Source organism: Haemaphysalis longicornis, unplaced genomic scaffold (genome assembly GCF_048455015.1).
Source record: "Haemaphysalis longicornis isolate Haplotype H1 unplaced genomic scaffold, Haemaphysalis longicornis Haplotype H1 scaffold_2, whole genome shotgun sequence".
Taxonomy (NCBI): Eukaryota; Metazoa; Arthropoda; class Arachnida; order Ixodida; family Ixodidae; genus Haemaphysalis; species Haemaphysalis longicornis.
The window spans coordinates 84,668,179-84,679,994 of record NW_027526295.1 but is presented as its reverse complement, the minus strand read 5'-3'; the positions used below and the strand labels follow the sequence as shown (position 1 = coordinate 84,679,994).

The 11,816-nt window shown below is 45.2% G+C and overlaps 1 pseudogene; it reads left to right on the top strand.

The window, feature by feature from the left end:
- Positions 1–6,603: 6,603 nt before the first annotated feature.
- LOC144168130 (cuticle protein 10.9 pseudogene) lies at positions 6,604–8,841 on the top strand (annotated as a pseudogene).
- The last annotated feature ends 2,975 nt before the right edge of the window (positions 8,842–11,816 follow it).

The following is an 11,816-nucleotide window of genomic DNA, read 5'->3' as shown; positions in this document are numbered from 1 at the left end:
TACAATTCATGACAAATCGGGCCTTACTCATATTTTGGTGAAAACGTCCTCATAAAATACAGAAAAAACTCTTTCCTCTCAGATGTTCGAAGGTGTTTCATATGCTAAACGGAAAAAGACATGACCCAAGAGGTAAAGAGCACGAGCACTTAACTATGAATTTACAACATATAGTTCAGCTTTCCGCGCTGCTGAAGTTCAATAGTGTCTTCTGTTACTCATAAAATAGGTTCTGTAGGAAGAAATACGGCACAGTCATCAGTGCCGTATCGGTATATTTCAGATAACGACCTGCAATGACCAGATAACTATCTGTATTATCCCAGAAAGTCATATGAGTTGGGGCAAGGAGCGCTCCAATAATATAGCAACATATCGTAGTAATTCAATCACGGCGACAGCCGGCATGCCTACCTTGGCAACCTATTGCTACCTTGTTTATCATTTCAGGATAACCGCTGAATGCTTAGATAAGACTTTCGCGCCCCTGGCCGCTGGCACAACGGCCTTATATAGTTCACGAGGGTGCTGCTTTGGGCCTGTTGGTATGGCATGACGGAATCTTGAAGCGCTAGGACACAGGGACAAGCGAGTGGGACAACACAAGGCGCTTTCCAACAGTTTTATTAGCAGACGAAAACACATATATATACACATGACCACTGGCCCACGTCATGATACAATCCTACACGTCACACTCCATTCAGAAAATCACGCTCTTTCTTGGATAAGGCGACAGACGCAGTGCTAACACAATCGCGGCCCGCTTTCGCTATCATGTCAGCTTCTATTATTTCTCGCGTAAGCTGACTCTTATGCTTGGCGACAACTGCGCACTTGTCGAACAGGGGCTTGCAACCATGCTGCTTACAGTGTGACGCAAGCCATCCCCCCGTGTTGTTTTTTACATTATTGCCGTGTTCACGGAGACGATCATTTAGGCACCGCCCTGTTTGGCCGATATACCTTTTCCCACAGTCCAACGGAAGGCTGTAAACAACGCCTTCTGCGCAAGCCACAAAGTGATTTAAGTGCTTTTTGTTGCACCTCGGTCTCGTGGGAAGGCTGGGGTCAGTCAGTCTGCATAGCTTGCCCAATTTGTTGGGAGCCGAAAAAACGACCCTTACTTTTGACCGCTCGGCTATCTTTTTCAAATTGTGAGAAAGTTTGTGCACATAGGGTATAACCGCCGTTTTTTGCTTTTCGATGGGCGTTGCCTCAAACTCACCGTTGCCTCTTTTTTTCTTTTCCTTGAGCAATGATTCCGCTACTGAAACTAACACATGTTTGGGGTACCCTGCCTGAGACAGGCGCGCATCTTGATTGCCAGGGCTCTGACTCATTAAATGAGGACAAGATTTATTTAAGGCATTTCCGAAGCATAATTTTACGATTCCCCTTTTCACAAGCTTGGAATGCGCAGAGTTGTAGGGGAGGAGCGGCTTATTTGCTCGTGGTGCGTAGCACCAGCAGACATGCTTATCTTTAAATGAAATACATAAATCTAAAAACCGGATTGACCCATTGTCGGGAAGTTCATGAGTTAGTTCTAGCGGTGCGAGGCACTGCCTAACTTTTGTTAATACATTGAAAGCCTCCGACTCAAACATGTCACGCTTGCAATTAAGAACAATTAAATAATCATCAACAAACCTAAAGATCCTAACAACCGACGTCCCTTCAAGAGAAGAGGAGACGACCTTGTCCAGTCTTGCAAGATAAAGATTACTAAGAATGGGGGCAATACAGGATCCAATGCAAATGCCCGACTTCTGGAGGTGCGCTTGATCGTTCCACCTGATAAAGGTAGACCTAAGATAAAAAGCTAAAAGTTCTAAAAAATTACTGCAAGCTACTCCGGTAGTGTTTTGGAAGGCAATAACACCATAGTCATCAATAGCACTTTCTACACACGTTAACAGGTCTGCATGAGGTATTGAATAATACATATCCTTTATGTCGATGGAGAAGGCATTCATTCCCTTGTTCAAGTGCGACGTGAAAAAGTCAATAACCTGATCTGAATTTTTAACCATGTAAGGGTCATCTACCGGCAGCATGCTCAGTTTATCTTGCAAAAACAAGGCAATGGGTTTAATCCACGTTCCATTTTCAGAAACAATTACCCTTAACGGAAGGTCAACCTTGTGGGTCTTGGCGCTAAAAAATACCTCAAGGTAGTCACGCTTACTATTGTCTATCGCTTGGGCTAGATGGCTGAGGTTGAGGGCATTGCAAAGCTTTTTCCCTTCACGTTTTACAGCGGATATGCTTACTTCCCTGTGGGGTTTAAAAACTGCTGACACAGCTTCGCAGGCTTTAGAGTTAAACATTCCGGAAGATACAACTGCGAATCCGCCTTCTTTATCAGCTGGGAGAAGGCGCAGATCGTGCTCTTTCAAGTGACCAATGGTGCGTTTTACAGGTAACGTAGAGCTGATCGGCTTACATTTGTTTAGGATGCCAACGCCTTCCGAGATGCAACGAGTGGCTTCATCATCTTCTGTGGTTTTGCGAGCAATCTGTCGCACAAGTGTCAGGAGCTCCGGAGCGGTGCGCTTGGGTGCCTCGGCGAACTTAGGACCCAGAGAAAGAACCTGCTGAACATAATCAGGCAGTTGCAGTCCCTCCGGAACGTGCACCGAACACTGTGGTGCAAAACGCTTCGCTGGGGTGAGGTGTCGAAGTTCTCTAAGTTGAAGCTGCCAGAAGAACTCCGTTGTGCGTTGAGCCAGGCCCAAGTACTCCCAGAAGAGCCGGTGCGTTCTTGACGTTCCTTCGGCGTGTAGGAGCTGCTCCCAAAGAAACTGTCGGAAAATCCTGGCCTGCCGATGCCAGTTCTTCTGGCAGCTTCAACTTAGAGAACTTCGACACCTCACCCCAGCGAAGCGTTTTGCACCACAGTGTTCGGTGCACGTTCCGGAGGGACTGCAACTGCCTGATTATGTTCAGCAGGTTCTTTCTCTGGGTCCTAAGTTCGCCGAGGCACCCAAGCGCACCGCTCCGGAGCTCCTGACACTTGTGCGACAGATTGCTCGCAAAACCACAGAAGATGATGAAGCCACTCGTTGCATCTCGGAAGGCGTTGGCATCCTAAACAAATGTAAGCCGATCAGCTCTACGTTACCTGTAAAACGCACCATTGGTCACTTGAAAGAGCACGATCTGCGCCTTCTCCCAGCTGATAAAGAAGGCGGATTCGCAGTTGTATCTTCCGGAATGTTTAACTCTAAAGCCTGCGAAGCTGTGTCAGCAGTTTTTAAACCCCACAGGGAAGTAAGCATATCCGCTGTAAAACGTGAAGGGAAAAAGCTTTGCAATGCCCTCAACCTCAGCCATCTAGCCCAAGCGATAGACAATAGTAAGCGTGACTACCTTGAGGTATTTTTTAGCGCCAAGACCCACAAGGTTGACCTTCCGTTAAGGGTAATTGTTTCTGAAAATGGAACGTGGATTAAACCCATTGCCTTGTTTTTGCAAGATAAACTGAGCATGCTGCCGGTAGATGACCCTTACATGGTTAAAAATTCAGATCAGGTTATTGACTTTTTCACGTCGCACTTGAACAAGGGAATGAATGCCTTCTCCATCGACATAAAGGATATGTATTATTCAATACCTCATGCAGACCTGTTAACGTGTGTAGAAAGTGCTATTGATGACTATGGTGTTATTGCCTTCCAAAACACTACCGGAGTAGCTTGCAGTAATTTTTTAGAACTTTTAGCTTTTTATCTTAGGTCTACCTTTATCAGGTGGAACGATCAAGCGCACCTCCAGAAGTCGGGCATTTGCATTGGATCCTGTATTGCCCCCATTCTTAGTAATCTTTATCTTGCAAGACTGGACAAGGTCGTCTCCTCTTCTCTTGAAGGGACGTCGGTTGTTAGGATCTTTAGGTTTGTTGATGATTATTTAATTGTTCTTAATTGCAAGCGTGACATGTTTGAGTCGGAGGCTTTCAATGTATTAACAAAAGTTAGGCAGTGCCTCGCACCGCTAGAACTAACTCATGAACTTCCCGACAATGGGTCAATCCGGTTTTTAGATTTATGTATTTCATTTAAAGATAAGCATGTCTGCTGGTGCTACGCACCACGAGCAAATAAGCCGCTCCTCCCCTACAACTCTGCGCATTCCAAGCTTGTGAAAAGGGGAATCGTAAAATTATGCTTCGGAAATGCCTTAAATAAATCTTGTCCTCATTTAATGAGTCAGAGCCCTGGCAATCAAGATGCGCGCCTGTCTCAGGCAGGGTACCCCAAACATGTGTTAGTTTCAGTAGCGGAATCATTGCTCAAGGAAAAGAAAAAAAGAGGCAACGGTGAGTTTGAGGCAACGCCCATCGAAAAGCAAAAAACGGCGGTTATACCCTATGTGCACAAACTTTCTCACAATTTGAAAAAGATAGCCGAGCGGTCAAAAGTAAGGGTCGTTTTTTCGGCTCCCAACAAATTGGGCAAGCTATGCAGACTGACTGACCCCAGCCTTCCCACGAGACCGAGGTGCAACAAAAAGCACTTAAATCACTTTGTGGCTTGCGCAGAAGGCGTTGTTTACAGCCTTCCGTTGGACTGTGGGAAAAGGTATATCGGCCAAACAGGGCGGTGCCTAAATGATCGTCTCCGTGAACACGGCAATAATGTAAAAAACAACACGGGGGGATGGCTTGCGTCACACTGTAAGCAGCATGGTTGCAAGCCCCTGTTCGACAAGTGCGCAGTTGTCGCCAAGCATAAGAGTCAGCTTACGCGAGAAATAATAGAAGCTGACATGATAGCGAAAGCGGGCCGCGATTGTGTTAGCACTGCGTCTGTCGCCTTATCCAAGAAAGAGCGTGATTTTCTGAATGGAGTGTGACGTGTAGGATTGTATCATGACGTGGGCCAGTGGTCATGTGTATATATATGTGTTTTCGTCTGCTAATAAAACTGTTGGAACGCGCCTTGTGTTGTCCCACTCGCTTGTCCCTGTGTCCTAGCGCTTCAAGATTCCGTCAGGCCTTATATGGTTACGAACCTCCAGGCACGCATGTCTTATCGAAGTGCGAGATAATCCTTTGTTGGCGAATGGGGCCACTGTAAACTAGTACTTTTAATGAATACATGCCATGCACGATTCCAAAATACTTTCCTTTTTTCTGCAAGGCTACGAATCGCCAACCAAGAAGAACAATAAAGTTCCAGATTGTATTTCGCTTTCCGCAAGTAAAACAAATGAATTAGCGCTTCTCTTTACTCATGATTAGGCCTAGGCTAGTTCTACTGAAATGAAATTGCAGTGATTTAAACATGAAGGGCTTTTGCTGTATGAATGGTTAACTAAGCATAAAAATAATCTTTGATGCAGAGCTGAATAATCGTTCCCTTCTCGCTAAGCTTCACCTGACTTGTCTTTATCACCTTAGCCAGGCCTTCCGTGGGTATAGGCGGCAATTTTGTCTTTCGGGGGTAAAGCATTTTCCTTTATAATTCTTAGACCCTGGCAGCGTGGTTCCGCTTGTTGCTTCATGGTGTCTTCATGTGAAACGCAAGAATACACGGCCGTCACGCAACTTCGTGGGCGGCGCGGAAGCCGCGGAAAGCGTGAGGTTGCCAGCGACGTCACAAGAAGCCCTCGCCCTGCGTGAAACCCAAAGGGCGAGAAGTCTACGTTCTTCTATTTCGAATTAGAGCAGCGATGTTGCGTACATTCGCATAACGTGTATATAAGCACAGAGCTGGGGCTAGAAGGCCACTTACCTTCAGCGAGTCGTTTGTACGCTTCGATACACCAGAGGAATACACATTGCCATCACGATGATCTCCAAGGTAGGAAACTTGTGGCATTGGTAGTGGTCATCGCCGAGGAAAAACGTTTTACCTTGAATGATTTTTGTACGCGCTTTTACGGGCACACCCCATCGCATCGCGTTGCCATAAGCAATCAGTGAGGAGGGAGGGGGAATGTTCAGTCCACGCCACCTTTCATCGTTTGCAGAAATTATAAACTCGTGGTTCTAGGAGAGGTTGTAGCTGGTAAATAGCGATACTTTAGCACTTTCTTGTTTGTACGTGAGAGCCGAATTAAAAACTAACAGGTCTCTGTGCAAGGAAACCATGTTGATGGATTATCCCTGTCAAATAACAGTGTTCAGAACTAATGGAGCACCGATAACAGGAATACGAGGTTCGTCTGTTGATATGGTTGGTTTCCAACAATTGCATGCGTTAGTGCTACCGCTATCTCCAAGAGATCAGGCGGGTGTATTAAAAACATTTTAGCCGCCTTCTGCTTAACCAAGAATAATGAGGGTTCTTGATTTCGTTGCATATAGGGCTATGGGCCGTAGTATGACAAAAGTTAGCACTGAAGTTCCGCCGACCTCGTGACGGAACTTATATTTTTACCTAACCGCTGCGGCTCAACGGGATAGGTTGTGGTCAACTGCAAACAATCGCTGAGGTATGCTATTGTTATAACTGAGAAGTGTTACTTTTTCACGTCTCGCAAAGGCTTTCCTGGTTCTCTCTCTGGCCGTCATCGCCCGTGCTGGTGGTCGCTTTGGGGGAGCCCATCACGGAAGAGGGGCGTTTGGAGGTGCCGGATTCCAAAGTCCGGGGTATGGTTCTCCTGCTGCGGCAGGGTCGTACGGAGCTGGCGAGTCTTACGTAAGTTGTGATATTTTTGTGCAAAAGACGCAAGGGGTACACAGGGCACCAAAATATTTTACGTGGCTATCCTTCACAACTTCAATATCCTCAATTTTCTATTAAATTTAAAGAAATGTTTTCATTGATGCTGACGTTGCAGGTTATAGTATTATTTTGTTGTATTCCCCATTTTTTGCACTATGACTGAATAAAAGTTAATATTTCATTAGGTTTTATCAGATCCTCCGTATTGTGTAAACGCTGTATGTACCGCACAATCATCTCTCGTAATTCCTGTAGTAATACATGAGTCAATTAAGAAATTGATATCATTGTTGTGGCCCAAAATAAATAATATTTAACATAGATTAGGAAACGACACGCTTGGTGAAGTACAATTATATAAGATTCTCGGGAAGATGGTTAGTGCTGACCCCCTACCACGAGAGAGAAATTCAGCGCAGAATAGGTATGGGCTGGGGAGCACTCGGCAAGCACTCTCAAACAATAAATAGTCACCTAGAAAATTCCGCAACTAGTACGTACTGCCGGTGATAACATTTAGAGCTGAAACTTGGCCCCTTATTAAACAACTGGAAAGCGAACTTAGAACGGCTCAATGAGCCATGTAAAGAATAATGATTGGAATAACATTGAGGTACCGGAAATGAGCTACCTGTATCAGAGAACAAACTAGAGTAAAATATATCATAGTTCAAATAAAGAAAAAAAAAACCGACTGGGGTGAGCATGTAGTCAGCTGAAATCACAACCGGTGGACCAGCCAAATTACAGAGTGGATACCAAGAGATGCGTATAGAAAAAGGGGAAGGGAAATTACACGATAGAGGGATAAAAATAAAAAAAAATTCTCGGGCGAAGAGTGAACTGGAGCAAAGGAGGACACGAGCGGTAGGTGGTCAATGGGGGATTCCCTCATCCTGCAGTGAGATGCTGTTTGTGGTAATAATAATGAAAGCTTATTGCCGTGAAATTGAGAACTACAAATCTAGAGGATTAAAAGCCCTCTACCATCGCGGACAATGATATGTGTTACCTGTTAGAAATGCCTCGCCTGTTCAGATTGTGCGAATTTATACGGCTCATTCAAACCGTTTGTACATATCATGCATACTAGTCGTACCCCCGAAAAGGCTTTCGCCTTTATTGCAAAACATGTATGATTGTAACCACGTTCTAAACTAACAACTTTTAAATTTACTCCATTACATGTCTACTGTAACAGACCGTTTCAGCCAAGTTGGCGTGTAATATGTTCGCACTTAATTGTATAATGCATCTTTTCTTCCAAAAAACTATCACCCAGTGAAAACACCTTATTCCCGCCATCACGGCCATCACTGATGCCACTCACTTTAAATCAGCCGTTTATAACGCCGTCTTTCGGGCCCATGTTTTGTCATTTCTTTTTCTGTTTTTTTTGTTTTGTTTTTAGAATGGTCTATTCGAAGCAATATGTGTCCCACCACTCCTTTGTATCATTTACCTTAGTATTAGAGGTACTTTCAATCACTAAATAAACATACGACGAGATTATGACACTTGTGCCTATTTATAACATGGTTTCAACTGCGAAAGCAAAGTAACTTGGCGAACGGGAAGAACACACAGGACCACAGGAAGTGAGCCGTGGTCTGGTCGGTTCTTCCCCTTCATCCAATGTCTTTTCTTGCGCAGTTAAAACTACTTTCTCTAAGCACCCACTAGCCCAGCGATGCACTTTACCCGAACTATAAGCTACATATTAGGTTCAAATTGAAGCGTTCAATAGCCCTGATTAAAGCTGTGTTGTTATCATCAATGCCTCTTTTCTCTTTGTTACTGGCTTTTTCAGCCTCCTCAGCCGTACAGCTTCGGCTACGACAACACGGACGAGTACGGCACTCAACTGTTCCACAAAGAGGAAGGTGATGCCAATAACGCCAAGACGGGATCTTACGGCTACCGGGACGCCAACGGGCTGTACCGCATCGTCAAATACGTGGCCGACGAAAACGGCTTCCGGGCAACCATTGACACAAACGAGCCTGGTACTCTGCCAGGATCCAGCGCCGATGCTGTGTTCAACGCCAATCCCGTCGCCGCCTCAGGCGCGGGCCAATCGGGCCGTTACACCGCTGGGGAACAAGCGGCGTATGGAGGTTACGCTGCTGGGGGTTACGGTTCGAGTGGGCCCTGGGCTGGATAAACATTGTGTATTTGTATATAAATTTCTTGTGTTCACAGCAAGGCAATAGTACACCTTGAAACGCTCATTCGGCCTGTAAAGTGCGAAAAACCATAGTCAATATTCAAATAAAGTCATGTAAAGAGAATAATTCGTCTGTCGTTATTATTTTTCTACTTGTTCGAAGTGTTCGCTGCTGGGCATCGGTGACGTATGGTAATGTAGCATTGCAGAAGGGCGTTTTAATGAGCTTCTCGGATGGACATTGCTTATAATAAGCTCATATTTTTATTATTCTGCATCTTGGAGGCCACCAATTCTCTCTTAACGAACACCTGTAAAAATATGTTGAAGCCCACCATGGCCGCTCCTGGCTTTGCGATGCTTAGCACTATCGGGATCCGATCCGGCGAGGAGCGGACCCGCAGACTGAGGCTAAAGGCGAAAACATCCTTGTGTTCAGATTTCGGCATATGGTGAAGATCCCCAAGTAATCAAAATCAATCCCAAGCGACCCAGTATGGCTTGAATCATACGGCAAATGTAGATTCGACGCATTAAACTCTCTATTCTTAAAATCGGTGATTTGATTCAGCAAATCAAAGACGTGAAGCCATTAAATTTATTGGCCCAGTTTTCTTGTACATTTTTGATAAAAGCACAGTGTGAACGGTTTATAAGGTTTTGTTCACTACTATCTTTTTTGAAGGTGCTTTTTTCCGATTAGGACAGTATCGATACAGTATTGATGAACCTGGATATTATTACTATTTTAGCCCAGCTTAAATTCCGTTTTACAGACATCGGAAAATTATATGAACTTTATTGCGATCAAAACAGTGGAGGCCGTTCTGGTAAAGCGTCACTACTCATATTAAGTTAACGGCAGCCTGTTCAAACTGCATGAATAGATTGCTCTCACAGCCTAAATATTAATATTCAGTGCTCTAGTCAGGCACCTAGTTTTCGTACAGTAGCTTAGTTAAAAATAACAGTGAACCGACGAAAGTACAGTTTTAAGCAGGCGATAATTGGTACTGATGAAGCAGCATAGTAGTGGAATGTCATGTAAAAGATATAATATAAAAATGTGGCATCGAGAAAATAGCCGTGGCTCTCGTCATAATGTGGTTACTAGAAACACTATTACGGCACAGCACCACACAAGCGGCACAAAACATGACAGACGATGAAGCCATGTATTTAGAAAACAAGGTGATCAGATGTATGTAAGAGCGGCTCTGCCAGCTCAAGCGATGTATGTGTGGAATCCACTTCTGGAGCGTCATCGGTGGTGGAAGCCAACTTCATCTGCTTCACATAACAATACGTTGCATCAGGGCTTACCACCAAGAATATGCTGCAATTTTCAAAAGTTTGTTAAGCATGCTACACTACAATTTGGTCGTTTTTTTCACCCATACCCAGTGCAGTGCCAAACACGAACATTTCGACTTAATATAGGAGATGCGTGATGCCCCTACCTCCCAAAACTCTAGTTTTGATGTAGCTGTGCGTGCAACCCCAACATTTGGATCTGATACAGCTGCCGGTAGTTTTATCAATAAGGGTTTTAACTTCACGCACGGATACAGAGCCACGACTTTTGTTATTGCTTTTTTATCGACTCTTTTCTTCTAAGGGATGTTTACACGTTTCGTTAATCAGTTCGGTCATGTCCCATTTGTACTCTACGGGAGGTCCACAATTCAACTGATTGGTTTGATTGTAGGATTTTAACGCGCCGGCGCAGCGCCAGCGAAGCGGCGCGTCGTTGTGGAGGATTCCGGATTAATTTTGAACACCTGGGGATGTTTAACGTGCGCCCAAAGCTCGTATACACACGGGCGTTTTTGCTTTTCGCATCCATCATAACAGCGGCCGCCGCGGGGGAGAATCGAAACCGCGCCCTCGTGCTCAGCAGCGCAAATCTTTAGGCACTGAGCCACGCGGCAGGTTATGTCCACTATTCGTTAGATTCGCTTCATTCGTCGCATTTTTCTTTTGTACTGGATGATTCCGAGTCATTGTATTTACATCATTTACACACGCTTTTTTTCTTTCTCTCCTGCGTTATCTCGGAAGCTTTTTTTTCTTCTTTTCTTCCTACCTCCATTCCAGCCTCCAGCCCCTGGGAGAGAAAGGGGGAGATGGGAGGGATATTATGAGAGAGATAGAAAGAGGGGAGAGAAAGAGAGCAAAGACTTTTCATCACAGCGAGCAAACTTGTTGCTATATGACTGGGGCACCAGTCCGTTTAAAGGGGTACTGACACAAAATTTTGAAGGTGAGATAACTTCGGAGGTATATTAGTATGAACACATAGACATCATCTGCAAACTATCAGCGGTGAATACAGCTTAGAACATATATAAAATCAATTTTAAAGTGTGCGAAACGCAACCGAGCAGCCAGCAGAGGACTTCGCGCAATCGACATCCCCTGGATATTTGTAAATAAACAACATCCAAACACGTCATGAGTTTGTGTTTGCCGCTTCCGCACTGCCGGCGTTTTTCGCCGGCTCGCCGCTCCAATAGGAGGGCGGAGCTTCTCCTCTCGAGAATGAACGACCCGATCGTTGGCGGCGGAGGTGCCGTAATTTCGTTGGCTCAACGGGCAGCTGGCCGCGATTAAAATTCTACAGCGATTCCAGGCACTCTATTTTTATTACTTTTCATTTACATTGGACGCGAAAACGCGCCGGAGACGCGGAAAGCCCACTGAGCGACCCGCACGGTCGCTGTGCAGGCGGTGGCCGCGGCCTCAAAGTAGCGCAGGCAGGCGAAGGTAGCTCGAGTGATAGCTTGTTACCGCTGCACGAAACTGGATCCAAGTCCCAACCATGGCAGCTTATATGAGAAAGGAGTTAATGATGCGATGGCGGGTTCCATTAAAAATTGTCATGTGCACCGCTTACGAGAGCGGCAATCAAATATCCGCCGCAGTGCTAAGTCGAACACATCTGCCGGTGGACCCGTAGGCAGGCCTGTCGG